Below are 25,812 nucleotides of genomic sequence, written 5' to 3'. Positions count from 1 at the left end.
AGACACAAAGAGAGTGAAATGGGAAGCTGAAATGATGAAAGGATGGAAAAAAAAAGGATAGGGAACCCAGGGAGGACAACTAGCACCAAAGGCAATTAGAGAGGTCCTAGGGAAACCTAATATATGAAAGAAATCTAAATAGAGTCTCCAAATAGCAGCGGATGCAATACTCCAACTAGACAGCTTCTGCCATCTATTACAATGCAAAGATCTGCACAACTTCAAGCTAGACAAAATCCTAACATTGGAAATTAAGTATAAAGTCTCACTCCTAACCAAAAAGTTCTTAGCAATTCATAGCTGCAGGGGGAAGGAAAAACTATCTTCCAATTGAGATGGGATGAATAGAAGTGTGGAGGATGGGGAAGGGCTAGATGAAAAGGAGAACATGATAAAGTTCCACCTGACATGGTACAACACAGTCTGGCTTCTTCTGATTATCCCCAAAACCAAGGCAAAAGAAGTGAAAGTAAAAATTCCTGAACTAGCTTTACTCTGTGTATCAAAACAAGGTCAAACAAAAGTCCTACAAAAAAAAAAAAAAAACTGACATTTTCCTGTCAGAGCTCCCAGGTGTACACCATGATTAATTGATATTCATTGTTTCATTCAGCTTCTATTTAAATTTTAGTCAGCATTTAAGAACTACCCAATCAGATAATGGGCATTTCCTGTTTCAGAGTTGAAGGCTTGGCTTCATCTACGGTGTTTGGCTTGCACTTTTACATTCCATTGTTATTCTGTATAACTGCCAAAGGGGGATGCTTTTCATTTCAAAAAAATCTCCTGCTATAGTCCCAGATGTACCACTGTCTTCCTAATGTCAACATAAGCTCCCTAGCTGAAAGACCTGCTACAGACAGGTCACTTAGTGCTCACCACCCTGTACTAACTACTTGCATCACTGAGAACAGACCAGACAAAAGTACTGAGCTAACCTGTAAGTAGAAAGCAAAATTAATTTCAGTAGGTAGAACTAATAAGAGAGACTGAAACGATGCACATGTACTTTTTATTTTAATTAGAGAAAAATGTGAGAATTCAATGCTATCACTATCTTCTGTTTTAAATCTTATAGATTAGAATCAAAGTTCTAACTGCTTATGTACTTTTATGTGTGTATGTGTGTGTGAGTGCAACCTTGCCTATATCAGTACACATGTGTGGAAGTCAGGACAATTCTCTAGAGTCTGCTCTCTCCTGCCCCCGCCTGGGATCCAGGAGCTGAGCTCAGGTCATCCGGCCTGCGCACAATTCCCTCTACCCACTGAGCCATTTCACAAGACCTTAGATCAGTTTTTGATTATACATGAGTTATGAATTTGTGTAAGAAGTGAAGAGCTAAGAATTTGAGTAAGGATAGTCATTTGGAGACATCCAGATATATATAATTGTGAATCACGTGATAAGCATCTTCCAATACCATCAGAAAATATAGTCAGGTATTGTCCTTTGGGGCCTTTCTTGTTGCTTTCCGTTAATCTGCTCCCATGGCTGCCATGGGTTCTCTCCCTCCCTTATTCTTACTTTAAGCTGTTCTATTTAATTGAAGTTTCTATGTGTATTTTAAAGGTTTCCCCTTCCAAGCCCCATTCAGGACTATACATTTTTAATGCTCATTCACCTCAATTCCTGGTCTTGGCTCCCATGGGTCTAATAGCCTTTCTCCCAGCAGACCTCATTCATGAAGGGTAATTCTGAGCCAGGTTTTTTCTTAAACAAGTCCACATGCTGCATTATTTTTACAAATGGTTAAAAATGGAAGCATTAATATAAGAAGAAGATTAATAAAAGTTTTAGATGCTATTTCAGATCTAAGTATAAATGCTTGGCCTCTGCCTTGGTAGATGACAGACCCTCGACTTCTGCAGAATAAAATGTTCTTTGCTTGTGCATACTATTTGAGTCCAGGGTATCATCTTCAGTGTATCATGAACCCTTACATTTGGGGGATCTTCTCTGGGATTCACTGGAGACCGTCTGACCCAAATAGTTGAGTGGTTTTCTGATCAGTAAGTCCAGGTACAAGTTGTCTTTTGTCTTGTCCATTGTCCATCTCTGTTCCTGTTTCAGGATTAATCTGGAGGCTGAAAGGAACAAAGCATACACATAATTTGTGACCCAGACAGGGACAACAGAGGATGCTCCCAACCACCTCCGAGAAGCAGGAGAACTTGTTAGTTTTCATCTGAGTTCTGAACTGGTTGTAGGTCTATGGGCCTCCCATGCACGAGGAGGAAGACTGACTGAGACAGCCTTTACATTTTGTTTTGCTTTCCTGGGAATGTCCTTCTTGTCTGTGTGTGTGTATTCTGTTTGTGCTTTTTGTCATCCTGTACAATTTTTTTTGACTCCTAGGATGGGATAGTCACAAAGCACCCTATTTGGCTAGGTCCTGAAGCATTTTAAGGACTTTTTCAGAGTTGCAGAAGACTCCAGTCTGCTTCTTTTTCCCCACAAACTAATCATCTTTTGTAGGAATGAAAGGACTAACTGTCATATATCATCACATGTCAATACCTCTTTGAGAGGCCCCCTGTTTGAATGAGACCATTTTTGTTAAGGGCCTCTCTGCTCCCTGCCCTTCTTCCTCTAAAGGAAGGTCAGCCTCAGCCCCCTGCTTTGCTCTCTCTTTCTGCTCCCAAGGAGGATTTCTGTACCTCTTCTTGTGTTCCTGCTTCTGCCACAACTACCCCTGCCCAGCCAGCACAGGCAGAAGGAGGAGCAGTCCCTGATTCCCCTGACTCTCCTGATTCCACTTGGAGTCTACCTCATACTTGGATCAGCCCATAATGCCCAGAGGGCAAACTCTACTACTGTCTTACCCCTCTGTGCTACAGGATGCCTAGATGCTCAGAGGAGACAGTTCATGACATATGTACCATTTGTCAGTAATGATCATTACAATTGGAAATTGCATAAACCCACATATTTTAGAAAGACAATCAGTTCTCACAAGTCTTCTCAATTCAATCGTGCTGACTCATCTACCCACATAGGATGACTATCAACAGTTGTTCCAGGTCCTCTTCACAATAGAGGAGAGAACATCAGGGGAATTTCCCAGAAATTGGTTTCAGAAGCAAATAGGTTCCCCACTCAAGTCCAGGCTGATATTGATGTAGTCTTTCCTTTGACTCAACTCAACAGGGATTTTAATAATACTGAAAATAAAGTGATGTTCCCAGTCTACCAACAGATCCTGATGGGATGCCTCTGACAGGCCATTAGATGGCCTAAAGATTTGTCTAAGGTGAGCCAAGTAATGCAGGGGAAATAATGAGAGCCCCAGAGAATATCTAAAAAGACTTTTTAAAGCCTATAGAACCTACACTCCTTTGACTCAGGAGCCAGAGAGCACCAGTCAGCTGTGAACATGGCTTTTGTTAGCTAAGCTGCCCCCGGCATCCATTGTAAGCTTCAGCCACTGAATGGCTTTGTGGCCTGCATCTGGCACCCAAAAGCCAGCCTTTATTTGCCTTTGAATGGAAAGATTTAGAGAGAGGCTTCAAGGGACAACTGACTTGCACACACCTGCCTCAGTGATTCAAGAGCTTACCCACCCACCATCTTTAAAGAGTCATTACATGAGGACTTAGGTGAGTTCCTCCTGGCTCAGCCCCAAATAACAGTGTTCCAGTACATAGATGACATCCTGATTGTGACCCCCTGCCACAGATTGGCCTCAGTCGGCCCCTCAACCCACAGGAGAATCAGGGTCCCAGTACAGGTGTTCAGGGAGTTGGAGAAAAGTGACAAACAGACTCGAACATGAGGGAGTGTTGATATGAATGTAATGTCTCAAATTGAGCATCAGACTTATATTACAGAAGGAGACAAGGAAGTTAAGTGATAAATTAAGGTCATTCAAGGTACAGTGAAGTTATCTAATGCAAAATGACTTTTACAACAAAACAGAGGAATGCATACATAAAAGCTTACAGGAACCAACTGGGATAAAAACCAATGTTTACAACTGGAATCAAAAGCAGTCCCACCTAAGGTCAGCTTAATCTTAGAAGCCAGGGGCAAGGGCTTCATGCACTTGCCATAGTTCCAATTCTAGTCTATTATATAGTCTACCTTCTCCCTAGGTCTTGTAAATTCCTGTGTATGGGAGTGACTCAGCTATCTATTGTTCTAAGTATTTACTCTAGTTCCTTCTTAGACCACAACCTTCCTTCTTCCTAGGTCATTGTAATTCCTGTATGTGGGAGTGACTCTGCTATTGTTCTGAGTATAGTAGTAAGACTAGCCCTGAGATTACTAGCTCTATTCTAGTAGAATGTAATACCTGTTTTTTTTTTCACTGTCTATCAACACTGGAGGCATTTTCATCTGACTGAGTACCATTCTTACAAAGATCAAATCCCAAGGTTGACAATTTCCTAGGATATGGAACACTGGTGAAGGCTAATCTAACTTAGCTATATGTCAAAATCAATCCTTTGAGGCACTTATAATAAAACAATATTGAAGGAAAGCACACAGATCCGTTCACCAACTAAAGCAAGGACAGATTTGGAGCATTTGTTTTACAGGATGACATGGTTCCAGGAGACTAAGTTTCCATGAACTTTTCACCTCCGGACTGCATCCAAGGTTTTGGGCCTGTCATGCGATTCACTACTGGAGTGGGTATGGCAACCCCCCAACTTGGATACATGACAGGAGCCATAGGAGAGCTGCTAAAGTAGCTGAGTCAACTTAGCTACCGAATGACTGTTAAGAAGGCCTAGCTTTGTGAACTTGAGGTCATCTATCTGAAGTAAATACTCAAAGGGGTGAGGGGGCAATGCGTGATGTCAGATGCCCAGAAGCAAACCATCCTTAGCATCCCAGTTCTATCAACCTGAAAAGCAAGTAAGGGAATTTCTGGGATCTACTGGATTTTGTACACTCTGAGTACCAGGGTTCACTGACATAACCAAACCATTATATGAGGTCACCAGGGGTCAAAAACAAAATAGAATAGACCCCTGAGATGAACATGGCTTTTAAGACTTTAAGAAAAGACTTATTGGAGGTGCTGGTCCTGGTCATCCCAGACATTCACAAACCTTTCCACCTGTATGTGTATGAGAAAAGGGGGATAGCAAAATGGGTACTTTGAGACCATGGAAAAAACCTGTGACTTATTTATCTAAGAAGCTAGACCCGGTGGAAGAAGTTAGCCAGCCTCTGGACCATAGCTGCCACTGCTCTGATAGACAAAATAACCATGACACAGGACCTTTTTATCACCACCACAACCCCCCATACTATTGAAGGAAACCTCGAAAATCCACCCATCCTGTGTCTGTCCAATGCCAGACTGGTACACTTTCATGTTCTACTTTTGAATCCCCCTCATATAAGGTATAACCCATCATCTGCCCTAAACCCAGACATCATGATACTTGACCTATCCTCAGATGTGCAGCATGTTTGTTCTATAGTTCTGGGTTATGTCCAGAATATCATGCCAGATGTGACCGGCATAAGATGACATGGCAAGACAGTGAATGTATCTACTTCATGGATGGGAGCAGCTTCTTCCAGAACGGAATCAGGTGTAGAGAGACAGAAGTAGTGGACTTAGAGTCTGTTATTTCTACAATTAATTTGGTACATGAAAGTTGAACTAAAAGCTCTAACCCAGGTTTTAAACCAGAAAAAAAGATCCAAAGCTAGTAATTACACAGAGAGCAGATATTTTTTTGCTATGGCTCATGTACATGGGTCCATATACCAAAAGAGGGAATTGTTGACTGCCGTAGGAAAAACCATTAAAAATAAGGAAGAAAAACTTGCTTTATTGGAAGCATTATGGCTTCCTCTCAAAGTGGACATAATTCTTTGCCCTGGGCATCAGAGAAGGACATAAGAAATGGCCAGAAGGAATAAGCTAGCTGATAAAGCTGAAAGAGAGGCCACCCAGACTTCCACTCTCAACATTCTTTTAGCCTTGCTGCCCACTGTGCTCCCAGGCAACCCTGAATGTACTGCTGAAGACAAACAACTTTAGGTGAAATGCCAAGCAGTATACAGAAGAGACAGATGGTTGCTGACCTCTGAAGGCTACACCATTCTACTTAAGGAGTTTTCTAAGCAACTCATCCATCAGACTCATCAAGTTCCACACCTGGTCACCAAAAACTGAAGAAATTGCTGTGCGGGACGAGGTACAAAATATTTGACTTAGGACAGTTGGTTAATCAGGTAATCTCAAACTGTCCCACCTTCAGGCTGTGAACTCCTCAGGAACCCAATCAAGGAACCACTCCAGGAACCAGAATCAGGGGTCAACAGCTAGGGGCTAATTAGGAAGTATATTATACAGAAATAAAACCAGAAACATATGGATATAAGTATTTGCTAATTGTTATAGATAGTTTTTCAGGATGAGTAGAAGCCTACCCTACAAAGTAGACTGCCAACATAGTAATAAAGAAGCTTCTGGAAGACATTATACCCAGGTATGGTTTGTATACTGAGCGTGGGTCTAACAGCTAATCAGCATTCATCTCTCAGGTAGCTCAGTCTCTAGCACAGGTTCTGGGGAACAACTGGAAATTATATTGTGCATAAAGACCCTAGAGTTCATTCATGGCAAGTTGACCTAATGAATAGGACCCTGAAGGAGGCCTTGACCAAATAACACTTGAAACTGTTGGTGACTGGGCACCCCTTCTACCTTATTTCTTATATGGAGCTAGGAATAACCCTATACTTTAGTCCTCACTCCCTGTGAGATCCTATATGGGAGGAACCCTCCCATGCTGCCTAACCTCCAGTCTGATTTTTTAGCTGAATATGATCAACATAAGTTTTAAAAAATCCTTGAAAGCCCACCAAAGGGTCCAGAAGCAACTTTGGCCTGCCATGTGCCAAGTTTATGAGTCTGTTCCACTGCCTAATCCCCATAGCTTTGAATGAGGTGATGAAGTCTGAATTAAGAGATATAACCATAAAACTCTGGAACCTCGCTGGGAAGGACCTCATACTGTGACCCTGCCATGCCTACAGGGGTTTAGATGGAATCAGGACATAGATACACCACTCCCATGTTAATGCTGCAATTTTAGATAAACTGAGAGCCCCCTTACTATATGAATACCCCCAGTTGGTGATGCAGCAACCTTTTCATCAGTTTCTCAGTGGCTGGCAAAAAGGACAATTGGACTGCTGGTTCTTAAGTTCTCTCGACCCAGACTGAACACAGAACTGTTGGTAACTGGACAGAGAATCTGTATTGTAAATAAGGTACCTCACCCTATTCCCATTTCTACAACTGGACTATAACCCCTACTATTTCAGGATACATGCTGCCCCCAGAGAAGGCTTGGTGAGTTTGTGCCTTGGAGCTTACTTCATGGATTTATAGCCTGTTTGTAAATATGACTGAGAATTTTTATGTTCAACTACAGCTTTTTCCCAGAGTGACTTATTCCTCTGGGGAGGATGTCTTCAACCATCTAGCACCTCCAAACAATCAGGTAAAAAGTTGGTCATTTCTACTGTGTTACTTACTAAGCTTCTCCTTGGCATAGGGCTGACCAGAGGTGCTAATGTAGTGGCCTCAGCCCTACTACTGCAAGATAAAAATTACAAAGCCCTATGGGTGACAATACATACAGATATGCAGAAGATGGTAAAGTTAGTCCATCACAGCTCTGCAGGACTTCCTATCTTCCCTGGCAAAAGTATTATTACAGAACAGAAGAGGCCTAGACTTGCTGTTCCTCCAGCAGGAAGGACTCTGTACAGCCTTAGATGAGGAATGTTGCTTCTATGTTGACCATTCAATGGTGGTAAAAGAATCCATAGCCTTAGTTGAAAGAGACTACAAGACAAAAGAATGGAAAGAGAGAGAACTGTCTCAAAGTTGATATAAGTTCCTCTTCAATTGGTCTCCTTGGATGACTACCCTTGTCTCTGCCCTGACCAGTACTTTTATTCTACTGATGCTTGCTGGAGGTCAGGCCTGGTATTTCTTCTTTCTTGTTCTGGTTTTTCTTGAGGCAACAGAGGGGGAAGTGCATCAGTAGGGGTAAGACTGGTCTTAGGGGATATTTAGGGTTGCTGTATAATAAAAAAAAAAGTTTACCTATCTTAAGTCTAAGTCACTTTGCTTCAGTAGCTGACCTGCCTTCTGTGAGTTCCTCTTAGGCTAGAAACTATTTAAACCTCATCATAAAACAGCAGGGGATTAAGTGAAAGGATTTATTGCTAATGCTACTTCCTTTCCTGAGTCAGCCAGTAGCCTCTCTGGCTAATCTGGCTACTCTTTGTGAACCAAAGAGGAAGGAAAGGATAAGAATTAAGATGCTTTATGCAGGCAAATATACTTTCACACACTCATACACCCACACTCTGGCCAGACCTGACTATCTGTCACAGTCAACTTCACAAGTATTCATGAATGTTTACGTACATACACATATACCCTACACACAAACATAAACAAACAGACATTCACATTTGGAATGATAGATGGATGGACAGGGCAAAGCTCCTCAAGGCAAGCCATTCAACCAACAACCTTATTTCTTTTCTCTGGTCTTTTATACCTTCTAGACAAAAAGTTATTTAGGAAATTACCTCACAGATAAAATGTTACATAGTATGGGAGTTACAGAAGGATGTTGATATTAAGTTCAAAGATGTGCTTCATTATTATATATTCATTAAGAGTTCAAAAGGACAGTTTTTACATGGCCTTGCCTTATCATACTGCACACCTGTGACTTTATCCTTGAATCTAAATGTTTTTCCTTGAACACAAAATTGTCTCTTTTTCGTGTAATAATGAAAGATCATTGTATTTCTTATTATGAAGCCTTTACTTACTATTCTGAGGAGTGGGCATATCCTATTCTTGATTCATTACATCTTCCTAGCTACTAAGACCATCTCTACAAAACTTTCTTTCTAAAATTATTTGAGTTAAGTCAGAAATTCTACAATATTACTATCTATTTGTCTATATAGCATAACTACAAGAGAGTACATCTTCATTGTTCTGGAGAAATCTGCTCAAAATGGTGGGTTAATACCTAATGATTGTTGTATATATTTAATAATAACAGAAAAAGCATATTAATATCAGGAATCTTTCTGAAAATGAACTTCTCTTCAGCCTTGTCTAATGGTGCAAATCTGTCATAGTTTTTTCTTTTTTTCTTTCTTTCTTTCTTTCTTTTTTTTTTTTTTTAATCTAAGGTAGACTCATCTCAGGAAGATCACCTGATAGTGTTTAACTTCTCCTTATTGGCTTCTAACAGATATTAGCCATGACTTAGGTTCCCTGAATAATCAATGCTTTAATTAAGTTTGTTAAAGAATGGATTTCCACCATTTGATTGATGATTCTCAAACAACAATACCATCCCGTAGTCTTGCGCGCACCGGACTCAACCAGCAAGAACGACGCTGCAACAGGATCCTTCTGCACACGTTTATTGGGAGAGCTTGATTGCAGAGGCGAAAAGACCCCGAGCCCAGAACTGGTGCTGCTTTTATAGGCCTAGGAGAGGCGTGTCTCACACTCGGATTGGTTATGCACTACGCCTCATTTGCATGTTCCTCATCTGATTGGCTCTCACTCTCTGTACCTCACAGAGCCTCATTATCATACCTCATTTGCATGTCTCACATCTGATTGGTTACTCTCTCTCAGTACCTTACAGAACCTCATTATCATGCCCGAGCCAGGCAGTGTCTTTGCAAAAAAACTTTACTACATATGTACACATTGGTTGTTTGTCCAAACTTATGCATGGTGGCCAGCAGTAGTCAGTGCCACTCTGCAACGGCACATGTGACTTCCCACACTGTAGAAACATCTCAAGAATTCAAGATGGTTCACTAGTGAAGGGGGGAAGTAGACAGGATTCAAAGTGGCAGTTCAAGAGACTAGTTTTAAATCTCTCTTTCTAAGTAATGGGAAAATCCAGAAAATTCAGTTACTGAAAAAACCCCAGGCCTCAAGCAGCCAGTCAGAAACTGCCCTGACATCAGAAGCATTTCTACGACCTCGGCAGAGGCAAGAGCAATGGGTCATCAATAATTTTCAGACTTCTCCACTATCAGTTTTCAGCCTCCAATACTCCAGCAATGCTTCTGGACTGTCCTTAGAGGTAGAGACAATATATAATGAAAAAGATGACTTACACCATCCCCAGAATTCCCCTAATGTACTTTAAATAGGGCTTACCAGCTCACTTAGGTGTCTCCATCTTGGTAGATGGTAGATACCAGCATGCTGGAATTCTTTACAATAAAATGTTCTTTGATATATATATATATATATATATATATATATATATATATATACATGTATATATATGCATATATATATGCATTTCTTTAAAAATAAATGAAACAAAAGAAAATCTAGCAGTTCTGAAGCCACTAACTGAGCATTCCTTGATCTAATTGGACTGTTTTATGTAATTGTCTTTAGTAACTTGTGACTGGGAAACAAAGTCTGTAGCTGCTTCATTTACATTTTTTAACTTATTGTGTGCTAATGTTACCATTTTGGAGGATTTAAGACCTGTGTACGTATAAAAATACAAACAATTTTTAGATAATTTTTATGGGTAATGGCTCATTTGAAAAGCAGGTTTTTAGAGGTCCTAATCTTAACCCATAATTAAGACACTTAATTATCTTAAATAAGATAATTAGGATATATAATTAGTACAGAACACCAAAAATTTGAAAGTAAGAAAGAAAAATAATTATTTTCAAAACTACTTACCATATGGAAAGGTTTAAGAAGGCAGATTCAGGCTTTTGATGATCCATAAATATAATTTCTCTTTACAATGTAATCTGAACATTATCTCATACTGTGTCTTCAGCTTTAAGTCAAGAGAACATTATTTAGGTAAAATACTTGGGAAAATGTTGAACTTCCTCACTACAAACATAAATAGGTGATTCTAAGGTAAATAAAACAGGGCAGAGAGATAAATGCATGACATAAAAGATTTTATTTGTAACAAAGACAATTTCTAAGCTCTGAGTAAGAGAGCTTAATTTTCCTTCTGGTCAATACCTACACCTGCAGTCAGAGATAGGTGTGCCCCACCCCAATCTCAGCACATCTTTCATCCCAGGAGGCCTGCTCCAACCCAGGATACCCAGGCCAGCCAACCAAAGACAACCAGATGGAAAAAGGCAAGCACAAAAACATAATCAACAAAAGTCAATACAATATGGCACCATCAGAATATAGCTCTCCTACTACAGCAAGCTTGGGATACCCTAACACATCTGAATAGCAACACATGGACTTTAAATCCCATCTCATGAAGATGATAGAGGCCTTTAAAGAGAATATAATAATACCCTTGAAGAAATACAGAAAAATATAATCAAAGAGGTAAAAGATATTAAAGAGGAAACAAATTCTTTAAAGAAATATAGGAAAATACAATTAAACAGGTGAAGGAAATGAACAAAACAAGACCTAAAAATGGAAATAGAAGAAGTAAAGAAAACACCAATGGAGGCACCTCTGGAGATGGAAAATCTAGAAAAGCAAACAAAAACTATAGACACAAGCATCACCAATGGAAAACAAGAGATGGAATAGAGACAAAATTGGTCTGAAGTTCTCTTTCTTTGTTAAGTTTTCATGTCTTGTAGGTATCACTGTAAGTATGGCCTCATAGAGTGAACTAGACAGTGTTACTTCTGTTTATGTTTAATGGAATAATTTGGAGAGTAATGGTTTTACTTCTTCTTTGAAGACCTGGTAGAATTCTGCACTAAATCCATCTGGTGCTGGCCTGTTTTTTTGTTAGGAGAATTGTGTAAGGGCCCCTTCTCCTTCTTTAGGGGCTATATGGCTTTTAAAGTATCTGTTGAGAAGTCAGGTATAATTCTGTTAGGTCTATCTTCATGTGACACTTTACCTTTTTCCCTTGCAGCTTTTAATATTCTGTCTTTGTTTTGTACATTTAGTGCTTTGATTATTTTGTGGCAGGAAGTTTTTTTTCTGGTTCAATTTATTTGATGTTCTGTAAACTTCTTGTACATTTATAGTCATCTTTTTCCTTAGGTTAGGAAAGTTTAGTTGTACAAATTTTGTTGAAGATGTTTTTTGACCCTTTGAGCTGGGAACCTTCACCCTCCTCTATTCTTAGTATTCTTAGGTTTGGTATTTTCATGGTGTCCCAAATTTCCTGAATGTTTTGAGTTAGCAACTTTTTACATTTGCCATTTTCTTTGACTATTTATTAATTTGTTTTATAGTATCTTCTGTGCTGTTCTAACTGTATGTCTGCATGTAGAAGAATGCAAATAGATCAATATTTATTGCCTTGCATGAAGCTTAAGTCCATATGGATCAAGGACCACTACATAAAACTGATACACTAAATCTAGTAGAAGAGAAAGTGGGAAATAACCTTGAACACATTGGTTAAGAGACAATTTCCTGAACAAAACACCAAAGGCTCAGGCTCTAAGATCAACAATTGATAAATGGGACCTCATGAAACTGAAAAACATAGAACAAAGGCAAAAAACACTGTCAATGGGACCAAAACAGAAGCCTACACATTGGGAAAAGATCTTCACTAACCTTTTATCTGACAGAGGACTAAGATCCAAAAAGAACTCAAGTAGTTAGACTCCAACAAACCAAATAACCCTCCCCCCCCCAAAAAAAATAGGGTACAGAGCTAAACAGAATTCTCAAAAGAGGAATCTGGAATAGCTGAGAAGCAATTAAAGAAATGCTCAACATCCTTAGTCACCAGGGAGATGAAAGCAAAATGACCCCAAAATTCCACCTTACACTGGCAAGGACCAGCCTTGGCTTCGAGAGTTATTCCTGAGAAAATGAGTTTCTGCAAATGGCAAAACAAATGACTCAGTGTCAAAGCAAGGGTTACACATGGCCTACATTCTGTTCAAGATAGTCTTTTCAGACTGTTCTGTGTGGGCACGCACATGTGTGCGTGTGTGTGTGTGTGTGTGTGTGTGTGTGTGTGTGTGTGTCTGTGTGTCTGTGTGTCTGTGTGTCTGTGTGTCTGTGTGTCTGTGTCTGTGTGTGTGTGTCTGTGTCTGTGTGTGTTCTGAAAAAGAAATAGCTTTCTCTTGCTATTCTAAAAACTCTCTGGATAGCTCATCTCTTCCAAATCAAAAGCCCAGTCTTATATTTACATATCAATTCAAGCATTACCCCAGGTTCCCTTTTGATTATCCCATGAATTATTATCCCTTGACCCCAGTCCCTTGATTCTTAGAAAGAGACAACAAGCACAAGCATAGACAATAAGATAGCTGGGTGGTACTCTGCCTTGAAATTACTATTCCTACCATACCTGTGTCTGGACCTAAACTCCTTCAGTCCCAGGCTTTCCTTTGTAAGCACAAACAAAAATACTTAGCTGGGTGGGATCTTGTCCTGCTATCACCACTCCTTATCTCTTTCCTTAGAATCTTCTGACAAGCTGACTCACAGTGCAGCTGCCTCTCTTCCTTTAGATCTGTGAAGCTCATTATGTAATACATATTACATCCTTATATTTTGCATACATTTAAGAAATTATATATTTCTGAAGTCATCATTTCGACATTCTTAAGGGCTGTGCTGAAAGCCACAGCAGTCTACTATTTTGCTGAGACATTAGACACACCCTTACCTCCTGAACTTAGGCTGTCTCTGACTAGCATGGAGCATTAACTTTGGTAGAGATGACATTCCTCAAAGGAGAAACATGAAAATACATGCATTATTATAGAAACAAGCCTCAGAACCACAGCAACCATCAACACTCATGGAGGCCCACACCCTAGTGTCTCTTTTCCAGGAGCGGGAACTATCTCATTCCATTCCTTACATGGCCAATCAGGACTTGGAATTACACCAATCAGAATGGCTAAGATCAAAAATTCAAGTGACAGCACATGCTGGTGAGGGTGTGGAGAAAGGAGAACACTTGTCCATTGCTTGTGGGATTGCAAACTTGTACAAACAGTCCGGAAACCGATCTGGAAATTTCTCAGAAAACTAGAAATATTGCTACCTGAAGATCCTGCTATACCTTTCCTGGACACATACCCAAAAGATGCTCCACCATACCACAAGAACATGTGTTACACTCTGTTCATAGCAACCTTATTCCTACCTGCCAGAAAGTGAACACAACCTAGATGTCCCTCAACCAAAGACTGGATACAGAAATTGTGTTTCATTTACATAATGGAATATTTTCAGCTATAAGGACATCATGAATTTTTCAAGCAAATGGGTGGAACTAGAAAATATCCTGAATGAGATAACACAGCCCCAAAGGATATGTATGTTATGTATTCATTGATAAGCTGATATTAACCATAAAGTACAGAATTCCCATGATACACCCCACAGATCCAAAGAACTTAAACAAGAAGAAATGCCACTTGAGAATGCTTGAATTACACTTAAAAGGGCAACAAAATAGTCATAAGAGGCAGAGGGCGAGAGATAAGTGGGTCTAAGAAGGAAGAGGGAAGGGAATGGGGGCTGGAATAGGTGTGAGAAGAGACAGGAGAAAGGCCTAGAAGGCCAGGAAAATGAATAGAAATATGTAGCATCCAGAGATGGTGGTTTGCAGAGAATTTCTAGGGAGACTCAGAGACCTGGATTGTGGGAGGCTCCCAGGAGTCAATGCAGACAATCTTAACTAAGATGTTTCACAATGAGGACATGGAACCTCAAGAGGCCACCTCCTATAGCCAGCAGGATCCCCCCATTTGAGGGATAAAGACATCAGCCCACCCACAAAACTTTTGACCCCCAAATTTTCCTGTCTAAATGAAATACAGGGACAAAGATGGAGCAGAGATAGAAGGAATAGCCAACAATAATTGGCCCAACTTGAAACCCATCCTATGGGCAAGCACCAATCCCTGACATTATAAATGATGCTCTATAAGACTTGTAGACAGGAGTCTAGCACAACTGTCTGCTGAGAGGCTCTATGCAGCAGTTGACTGAAACAGATGCAAATACCCACAGCCAAACACTGGATGGAGATCAGGGACTCTTATGGAAAAGTTGGGGAAAGTATTGAGTACCCTGAAGGGGATAGGAACCCCACAGGAAGACCAACAGTGTCAACTAACCTGGATACCTGAGAGCTCACAGAGACTGAGCAACCAACTAAACAATATAAATGAGTTAGAACAAGGCCCACAGCACATTTGAAGCAGACATGCAGCTCAGTATCCATATGGATCCCCTAACAACTGGGGCAGGGGCTCTCCCTAAAGCTCTAGCCTGACTATCATATCTATTCCCCCAACAGGGCTGACTTGGCTTCACCTAAACTGGTAGAGATTTGATGAGTCAGGGTGGGGGAATACCCAGGAGGGAACCCACACTCTCAGAATAAAATGGGAGGGGAATGAGGGGAAAGGACTCTGTGAAGCAGAAACTGGGAGGGGGAATATTAATTAACTGATTAAAAAAGAAAACAGATAAACCTTAAATCTTTAACAAATTGGCTAATTAAAATTTGTTGGTAATAAAAAATTGTGCCTAATATTACTTCCATGTATTATCTATATTTATAACTGTTTTGTTTTTAAGATACCATTCCAATATTTTCCATAATTCAGATATACCTTCTCAGGTTTTCATTTGAAATAGAATTATTATATAAAGAAAGGTATTCTAATAAATTTGATGAAGAAAATTAAAACAATTATTAAATAAGGAAAAGAGATGCACACGTTTTAGATATTAAAAGTAGTTTTCATTATGGGAATTTTAGAAAAAGGTAACACTTGTAAATGCGAGAATTTTGTTTGTAGAATTTGTCCTCAGATAAATTATTGTTCCACAATGGGAATAGTAAGATGACAACAAAGTGAGGTAGCTAAAGAACACTGTAAAAGAGCATGAAACTTGAAACCCAAAGAAAATGGAATGACTAAATTGAGTACAATAAAAGTACTAAAATTTTCTAACACAACACACTAAATTAAAACAGATAACTGCTTCTCTTTATGGCATAGTTTTCTGAAATATTGGTGTGTTCATAATGACGTTTTTAGAAAATCTTAGAAATTCATTTTCTTGCTTATCTTTTTATTAATTAAGCCATTTAAAACTTGCCAAAAAAGAATTTTCATGCATGATATTTGTATTTTTCCCATTCTCTAAAGTCTTTGCTTTCTGGATAACTACTGCTTTAGCAGTATTGAGAGTTCTACTAAAACTTTTTTCTCCTTTTGGAGGTGTCCAGCTTACACATACCAAAACCACAAACTTGAATATCATTTCTCTTCATAAACTTTTGTCTGATGACTATGATACAGTTGGTGATTAAGTAAATATAATGGCTTTCATTCTCAAAGTTGACTCAAGTTTTTCTTGCCTAGCTGACATTTCCAGTAGAAAAACATCTATTATCTCATACAATAAGTACTGAGAAATCTATAAACAGCTGTGTGAGCCATGTCTATTATGGGGAAGAACTATCATAATGCATTTTATATACAATAACTAAAATATCAGGACTGGCATCACTCCACGCTGAATTCCTGAGAGACAAAGTGATACCTTTCTAAAGAGAAAAAACTTTGTCAGGTATTTTTAGGTACCTACAGTGCTGAAAAACTTCAGAAGATGAACTCACTGATACACGTCTGTCACCATAAACTTTATGAAGTGCATCCATATAGACTTCAGCAAATATGAATGACATCTTCAAACTACATCAAAACCTGAGCACAGAGTAACCTAACACAAAGCCTTACTGAGCATATAGCACTCACTTTTAAAAATCTTCAAATACTTTTATATTTAGATTTCCTTAAAATTGTTGAAGATATTTATAGGGTTTCTTGGAATATTCATAAGTAAAACATGCTAATCCTGGTTTTAATGAAGCTAGCAATGAGGAATATATATCATTTCTACAATATTTCTGTTACAACTCTATATCTACCCAGAATACTTATATTACTTAAGCCAAATAACATTAGTTAAAATTATTTGAATTTTATCATTATCTGAAAAAATATTTCTCTCATTATTTAATATAATTTTAATTTAAAAACTCTAGTTTTTTTTTAATTTAGAAGAACTTTCCTACTAAGGAAAAAATCTTCAGAGATTGGATTACTGTTTCTACTGAGTTTTAAATATTAAATTATGTCCTGTAAAAGACTCTATGTGATACTCAGTGCCTTAGTCAGTGTACTATTGCTGTGAAGAAACACCAGGACTACAGCAACTCTTATAAAGAAAGCATTTAATTGGGGCTCGCTTACAATTTCAAAGATTTAATCCACTTTCATCTGCTGTATGCAAGTTTTCGAAGGAGGGAAGCAATCAATAGTCATACCTAGCTCTGATAGCTATGTATCAAAAATGACCAGCATAGCACAATAATCCTAAGGGTCCAATAGTGACATGTATACCTTGATAGCAATAGGTCTTTAATTGGACTTAACACCTGCTTAACAGGAAAGAAACCATGTTTGGCACTAAAAATGTAGATAAGATAACTACTCAGAGCTAGTGAAATCATGGATACCATAGGAAAATCGACAACCACTATCTTTCCAAACTATCACAATATCTAACTATATTCTAAATATTAGTCCTTATTTCCACAGGTAAGGGTAGTTTTCACCCCTTATCAAGAAAACTTCTCTTTGCAAAAGACAGAGACCATTAACAAAACAACCAGTCAAAACTCAGAGTTGTAGAGGACAGTCTCAGCTGATAGATTTTTTTTTTCACGTAAAGCTCGGGTATCATTATGGAAGACTGGGGTGGAAATACTGTTAAGAGAAAGAGTAACAGGGATTTTCTCGTGAGATGGTCTCATAAAAATTTCAGAATCTACACACATAAATTCTCATTAACATGGATACCTAAACATAACCTGAACAGTGAATGGCAGCACCAATAAACATGCTAATGTGAAGCGGGAAAGCTCAAAGTTCTCAATTCTACACAAAGACGTACAAGTAACTAAGGAATACTGAGAGTGAGACTGATAGTCTTTTCCAGGGAAGAGCACAACAACTGGTTATCCGATACCAGATGGTCAGCCCTAGAAATATACATACAAGTTGCACTATACAAACTGAGAAAGTTGTAATTATGTATTTGTGTGTATATGTGTGTGTTTGTAAGTCTATATGTATGTGTATATGTAATAACAATAAAAGAAAATGTTATGAATTTGAAAAGCAGCACCACAGCATATAATTTGGTAAGAATTTGAATATACAAGTCAGAAAAATGCCAGTAATAAAAGTGTTTACAAAGAGATGGAGAATAGAGTAAGTCAGGGAAATGGAAATTAGACCGAGTATTATTTTCTACACAAAGTAGTCTTCATCCCAACAAAGTAAAGGCACAACTAACCCAGCTAAGGTGGGAATATCAGCAACACTTCTACAAAGTCTCCTTGAAACTTCAAATTCTCTGTTTATTTGTAAAAGATGATGGCAGAATATTTTTTAATTTAATGGTTTTTGTACTTAAGGATTTTGTATCAAGTTATGAAGAAATAGTTGCCAGTGGAACTTAACCTTTCCCTATAAACACTTCAAAAATTGGATATTATTTATGCAACTTGTTCAGCCACCATGTAAAATTATATTCCCAGAATAAAGAGGTGTGATAAGGTGAGTTTCATCTTCACCCTGGCCTCTTTTCAAAAGAACTTTTTTAAGGAATAGGACAGAGGACATGACCTGTGGTAACATCAAGACAGATCTCTGTTTTAATGAGGTACCTAAAGGTCTGGAGACAGCAAATTAAGCTTTCCTTCCTAGACAAAAAACTTCAGGCCCGCCTCTGACAACGGGGGTATGGTTTTACTCATCCACTGTCCACCATGACAGTAAATGCCTCAAAACCATGGACTGTCTCTTTTCGCCAGGATCCAGAGTGAAGAGACATAGAGAAGGGAGACAAAGAGCCCACAGTCTAATCTCCCACACAAAGTCTCTCTGTGCTCCCAGTCAAGCCGACCAAGTCAAGGACTCATCCCCTCGGGATCCAGCTGGAGTGCTCCCCCTTTCCCCTTTAGCTCTGGGCTAGATCCAGCCTGTGGGCCCCCACTCTGTTCTTAGCTCTTCAGCGGCTCCCAAAGATGTCTGGGTGCCCAAAAGCATGAAAACCAGTCAGCGCCAGCCTCCCTCCATGCCCGGGGACACCCTAGCCAGCTCCAGTGTCCTTGGGAACTCAGACTGTGCTCCCCCATCCCCAAAACAGTGTCCCACGGCTGTCCGTAGCATGACACCCAGCTGGCGTGGAGTAAGCACAGTCAAAACTCCTGCATCCTGCACAAGCCCTGTGACAGAGCAGATGCAGGACCGCACTTAACCCTACAATGGGACTTTATGAAAAATTGCAATATGCTATAAAGACATTGAGATTCAGCCTAACTCTGAACAGAGATGTGGAAGAACATGCCAGAATGTTTGGAGTCCACAAGAAGAATTCCTATCTCCTTGTGAATGATGACTCCTCCTAACAAGACGAGCAAGACAGAAATTAAGTGAATAAAATCAGAACCATAGTGTATTTCTGACTTTGTGGTTCCTCAGAATATTAATTGTCTACCAAACCAAAATGTAATACTTCTTATTCTTTAATAAGAAAATGACTTACCAAACCTAGAATGAAGCTGCAACAGCATTTAGATGCATATTTATTTACTTAATTATATTTTGTTAAAAAATAAGAAGTGTTAAAACTGCACTTAACTTTCACAATAATAATCTGTAAAAAAAAAAAGCAAAAATTAGAGAAGTAAGTAAAAAGTAAATATTTAGAAGCAGAAAAGGGAACACGGCCATGGCCAAATATTAGTTAGTACTAGGACATCCCAAGCTGGTCCTTTGTCAAAGTCCATAAAACACAAATTTCTAATGTCAGAAATGTTGTTTTAAGGAAGTATAATGAGAATTCGCTCCAGCATTCAAATAGCTAGTGAAATAATTTTGTCCACATAATTGTCACTGTATTCAATAATTTATCGTAAAAAAAATTTCAAAATATAAATTGTCAAAATCACATCAAAAGTAACAATATTGACAGGTTCAATCAATTAAAAAGATAGTGTGTATGTGTGTGTGTGTGTGTGTGTGTGTGTGTGTGTGTGTGTGTGTTTATGCCTGTGCATGATATGTGACACATATGGAGGTGGAATGACATCTTTTTTGTAATAGATGATGGCAGAATTTTGTTTTTTAATTTAATGATTTTGCTCCCCTCTTCCTGTCCATGGGTCCTAAGGAACGAATTCAGCTCTCCAGGCCTGTGTGACAACTGATTTTTCCACAGAACCATCTCCCCTGTCTAAAAGGGTCATCTTTTTTATTCTTTTTTTTTCAATTATCTGATTTTATTGCAAAATGTCCATCTTTCATTGACCCTTGAAACATTTGTAGTCTCCTTGCAATTCTGTAGAAACTTTTAATCAAGCTCATAGGTATTTTCTCTCTGATTTTATTTTATCAATATTTCTGGGTCTAAGGTCCTAAGAGTGAGCTTAGCATTTCTAGTTTACTCTTTTTCTTTTTCATTTTCTATTTTTTCTTTTTTTTATTAATTATTTACTTTACATCCTGGTTCACCTTCCCCTCCCTCTGTTCCTTCCAGTCCTTCCCTCTCACATCCTCTCTGCCCCTCTCCCTGCCCCCCCACCCCCACCCCTGCCTCCGACATCCCTCCTCCTTTCCTCCACAGTACAGGGGAGGCCTCACATGGACATCCACCAGCCTTGGCATATAAAGTTGCAGTAAGACACATCTTCTCCTCTTGAAGCAAGACATGGCAACCCAGTTAGGGGAAATGTTTCCAACAGAATCAGATACAGTCCCTGCTCCTGCTTTGGGAGTCCCACATGAAGATCCAACTACACAACTGTTACATATGCCAGAGGGCCAAGGTCCATCCCAAGCATGCTCTCTGATTGGCAGTTCAGTTGCTAGAACCTTGGTGAGCCCAAGTTAGTTCGTTCTGTAGTTATTCTTTCTATGCCCTTGACCCCTCTTGCTCCTTCCATTTTTTCCTCCAACTCTTCCACAGGATTCCTGAAAATCCACTGAATGTTTGGCTGTCTTCCCTTCTCCCTTTTCTCCACATGGCCATGGCCGGCCTCTACTTTTCTACTCTTCTCCCTCTCTCTGCCTTTCTTCAGTAAATTCCTTAAAACCATGAACTGCCTCTTCTCATCAGGATCCTCATTGCTGGAGCAAGGAGCAGGCTTTCCCTCAATGAGCGGTGCATCTAACCTCCAGTTAGGAGGCCTTCCTGTGCTACCAGAAACAGCTTCCAACAAACCAAGCTAGCTGTCCAGCAGGACAAGGACTCTCCTCCTTGAGGGACCGAACTGGAGCACACAACTCCCTGCCCTGTTCCCTTTGGACTTTGGCCCTGCTCCGTTCCGTGGATTCCACGACATCCAGCAAAGTGTGCGGTGCCCAAGAGCTAAAACCTGCCATCCCTGGCCTCTTTGCAGGCCCAGAGACCCTGAGTCCCACTCCAGCAGTTCCACGAGGACCTCAGACTGTGGCTCCCCACCCCCAGAATGGGGTCCTGCGGCTTCTCACAGCCTGACACCCACCCAGACAGTAACGTGGGGGTGGGCACAGTCAAACTTTCTGGTGGCCCGCCTCGCCCAGTGGCTTGAACCCCAAGCAGAAGCAGGACCCTCATTTTAACCCACATCCTTCCACCCATCCCATGTCTAATCTATTTCCAATTCTCAGTGAAATTCAAGCCTCCCAACTGGGTCTCCCTTGCTACTTAGCATATTTGGGTCTCTGGTTTGTAGCTGTTTATCCTGAGCTTTATGACTAATACCCACTTATAAGTGAAGAACATATCCTGGTTGATCATGATATTTTTGATGTGTTTCTGGATTTAGTTTGTGAATATTTTATTAAATATTTTTTATCCATGTTTAAGAGAGAAAATTAGTCTGTAATTGTATTTATTTGTTGAATCTTTGTGTGGTGTGTGGTTTATGTATCAGGATGACTGTGGCCCATAAGATGGATTTGGCAGTGTTTCTTCTCTTTTTAGTTTGTGGAATAATTTTAGGAGTATGAGCTCTTTTTTGAAGGTGTGATAGAATTTTGCACTAAATTTTGCACTGAAACATCTGACCTGGGGTGGGATTTTTTCTGGGGGTGGTGGTGGTGGTGGTGGAATACTTCTAATGACTATTTCTATTTCCTTAGGGATTATAAATCTGTTTATACTGTTTTCTAGACCTTGATTTAGCTTTGTAAGTTGTTTTTATCAAGGAAATCATCTATTTCATTAGGAGTTTATGATTTTATGGAGTACAGGTTTTTGTTTGTTTGTCTGTTTGTTTGTTTTATTGGGTATTTTCTTCATTTACATTTCCAGTGCTATCCCAAAAGTTCGTTTTTAAAGTAAGACCTAATGATTCCTTTTTCTTAGTGTCTGTTGTTATGTTCCACTTTTTATTTCTGATTTTTCTAATTTGAGTATTTTCTCTCTTCCTTTTAATTAGACTGGCTAAGGGTTGGTTGATCTATCTTCTTGATTTTCTCAAAGAACCAACTCTTTGTTTCATTGATTCTTTGTATTGCTTTCGTGGTTTCTATTTTGTTGATTTTATTCCTGAGTGTGATTATTTCCTGCCATCTATTCCTCTTGGGTGTGTTTGCTTCTTTTATTCTAGAGCTTTCACATGTACTGGTAACTCTCTAGTATGAAATCATCCAATGTGTTTACAAAAGCACTTAGCACTATTAACTTTCCTCTTAGCACTGCTCTCATTGCATCTCATAGGTTTGGGTATGTTGTGCATTCATTTTCATTGAATTCTAGGAAGCCTTTAATTTTTTATTTCTGTCTTGATGCTGTGGTCATTGAGTAGAGAGTTGTTCAGTTCCCATGAGTTTATAGGTTTCTGTTATTTCTGTTGTTTTTTAGGTCCACTTTTAATCCATGTCAGTTTAATAAGATATAGGAGGTTATTTCAGGTTGGTTTTTTTTTGTACCATCTGAGACTTTCTTTATGACCTAGTATATGGTAAGTTTTAAGGTGCTGAGAAGAAGGTATATTTTTTTGTGTAAAATGTTCTGTAGATATCTGCTGTTAGGTCCATTTGATTGGTAACCTCTGTTATTCCCATTATTTTTCTGTTTAGCTTCTGTTTAGATGAACTACCTATTTGTGAGAGTGAAGTGTAGAAGTCTGCCACTATTAATGTGTAGGGTTCTATGTGTGACTTAAGCTCTAGTAATGTTTCTTCAATGAATAAGGGGGTCTTGCATTTGGGGTATAGACATTCAGAATTGTGATGTCATCTTAATGGATTTTTCCTTTAATAAGTATGGAGTGTCCTTCCCCATCTCTTAATTGATTAATTTTCAATGGAAGTTTATTTTATTAGATATTAGAATAGTTACTCCAGCTTATTTATGACACTAGCATAACTTTAACACTAATCCCAAATACAGATAGATAGGCTAGGAGGAAAGAAAGAAAGAAAGAAAGAAAGAAAGAAAGAAAGAAAGAAAGGAAGGAAGGAAGGAAGGAAGGAAGGAAGGAAGGAAGGAAGAAAGAAAGAAAGAGGGAGGGAGGGAGAGAGCTATATACATGTAATCCTCAGGAAATTATATCCAAAACCTACCCACAATATCAATCTAATCCATGGATACAGAAAGTAAATGGTATGTGTAACTGAGGAATAAGTTAAGCTCACATGCATTTGATAGCTCCAATAATTGTTAAACCAGATGAAAAGCATCTACCAAACTTATATTTTAATTCTAAAAGGTTTTTCATTCGCTTTCATTAAAAACAATCTAAATACTATACTGCTCATTACTACAAAGGGTGTTCATTAGTATGATTTCCATCTTTAGCTTAGCTAATGGAACATTGTTATAAAAAAAAGTCTATCAAATCTGTCTAGAGATTAACTGAAATCACATCTTCATTTGATGTTAGCAAAGTAAATCTAATCCTTTCTTTACAAATCCTTTCAAGAGGTAACACAAAAAAGTCACATATCTGATGGAATATTACTCAGAAAAAGAAGTAAAATAATATTGATAAAGCTAAAAGATATGTGAGGAAATGGGCCATACATTACAGACTGCATTTCTAGGAAATGCAAAGTCTAAGTGACCAAAACAATCCCTTCTGGGAAGGTATGGGGAAAGAAGGATCCTCCCTGGAAGAAACACACTAAGGGGCTATAAGAAAAGTACATTCATTGTGGGTATGCCAGAAATGTTTATGGTAAAGACAGTTTCATTAGTACCTGCATGTGCCCTAACTCCTATAACTTACATACATGGGGTTCTTAGTATGCCAATGATAGCTTCATAAAATTAGAAAAAAATTATATCCTCTGTCATTTATATAACATTAGAGATGAATTTTAACTGACACTGAACATGAATCCTGACTCCTGAGTGTGATAACTGAATTGCTGTAGCTGGTGCCTATACAGACTAAGATCAGAAACCCAATCTGTCACTCTCTTATTCCTTATCTGCTCTTCAGTTCTAATCTCTGAACAACTGGCCACCATAACTAATAAACAGAAAAATAAAAAATAAAAAAAAAGCTTGGGTATATTGAAAAGGGCATGATGGTAACAATGTTTTTGTTTTGTTTTGGTTCGTTTTGTTTTGTTTTGTTTTGTTTTTTGTATTTGGTTGGGTTTTTTTTCTCGCCACTTTTTTAATCATACTATTTATTTATTTATTTGGTTATTTAGCTATTTATTTTGGTTATTTTATTTATTACATATCAAATGTTGTCCACCTTCCCAGTTTCCCCTCTGCAGTTTCTCCATCCAATTTCCCCTCCCCTTTGCCTCTATGAGGGTGCTCCTCCACACCCCCTTCCTGCCTCACCTCTTTAGCATCCCCTTACATTGGGGTATCAAACATCCACAGGACATCCCCTCAAATTGATGTCAGATAAGGTCATCCTCTGCTACATATGCAGCTGGAGCCATGGGTTCCTTCATGTGTACTCTTTGGTTAGTGGTTTAGTCCCTGGGAGTTCTGGGTGGTCAGGTTAGTTGGTACTGTTGTACTTCCTATATGGTTGCAACCCCCTTCAGTTTCTTCAGTCCTTCCCTAACTTTTCCATTGGAGTCCCCAAGTTCATTCCAATGGTTTGCTTTGAGTATCTGCATCTGTATTGGTCAGGTGTTGGCAGAGCCTTTCAGAGGACAGCTATATCAGGCTCCTGCTAGCAATTACTTTTTGGCATCAGCAATGGTGTCAGGGTTTGGTGTCTGCAGGTAGAATGGATTCCTAGGTGAGGCAGTCTCTGGATGGCTTTTCCTTCAGTCTCTGCTCCACTTTTTTTGTCTCTGCATTTCCTTTAGATAGGAACAATTCTGGGTTAAAATTTTTGAGGTGGATGGGTAGCCCCATTCCCTCAACTGGGGAACCATGCCTAACTACTGGATGTGGTCTTTACAGGTTGTATCTTACCTTTGTTGGTTACTTCAGCTAATGGCATCCCGATTATGTCCTGGGAACCTCTTGCTTCCCTGGACTCTGGGACTTTCTAATGGCTACCCCCAGTTTCCCATCTCCTACTGCTACATATTTCTGTTCAATTTCCTGGCCTTCTGTATTTCTCTCCTGTCCCTTCCTATACCTGATCCTTCCCCTTTTTCCCTCCACTCCTTTTTCCCTTCCAAGTTCCTCCTTTACTCTATCTCCCATGATTATTTTGTTCCCCTTTTTAAGTAGGACTTAAGCATCCACACTTTGGTCTTCCTTCTTCTTAAGCTTCATATTGTCTATGAATTGTATTATGGGCATTCTGAGCTTTTGGG

At 39.1% G+C, this 25,812-nt stretch overlaps 1 long non-coding RNA gene across 1 annotated transcript; it reads right to left on the bottom strand.

The window, feature by feature from the left end:
- Positions 1-1,007: 1,007 nt before the first annotated feature.
- Positions 1,008-13,486, bottom strand: Gm42297. The gene is made up of 3 exons (XR_881360.1): positions 13,326-13,486; positions 10,748-10,850; positions 1,008-2,087 (listed from the first exon to the last, which is right to left on the bottom strand). It is a non-coding gene; the product is annotated as a predicted gene, 42297 (long non-coding RNA).
- Positions 13,487-25,812: the final 12,326 nt, after the last annotated feature.

Source organism: Mus musculus, chromosome 4 (assembly GCF_000001635.26).
Source record: "Mus musculus strain C57BL/6J chromosome 4, GRCm38.p6 C57BL/6J".
Taxonomy (NCBI): Eukaryota; Metazoa; Chordata; class Mammalia; order Rodentia; family Muridae; genus Mus; species Mus musculus.
Note: the sequence above shows the minus strand (reverse complement) of the source record. Positions and strands in the feature narration are given on the sequence as shown.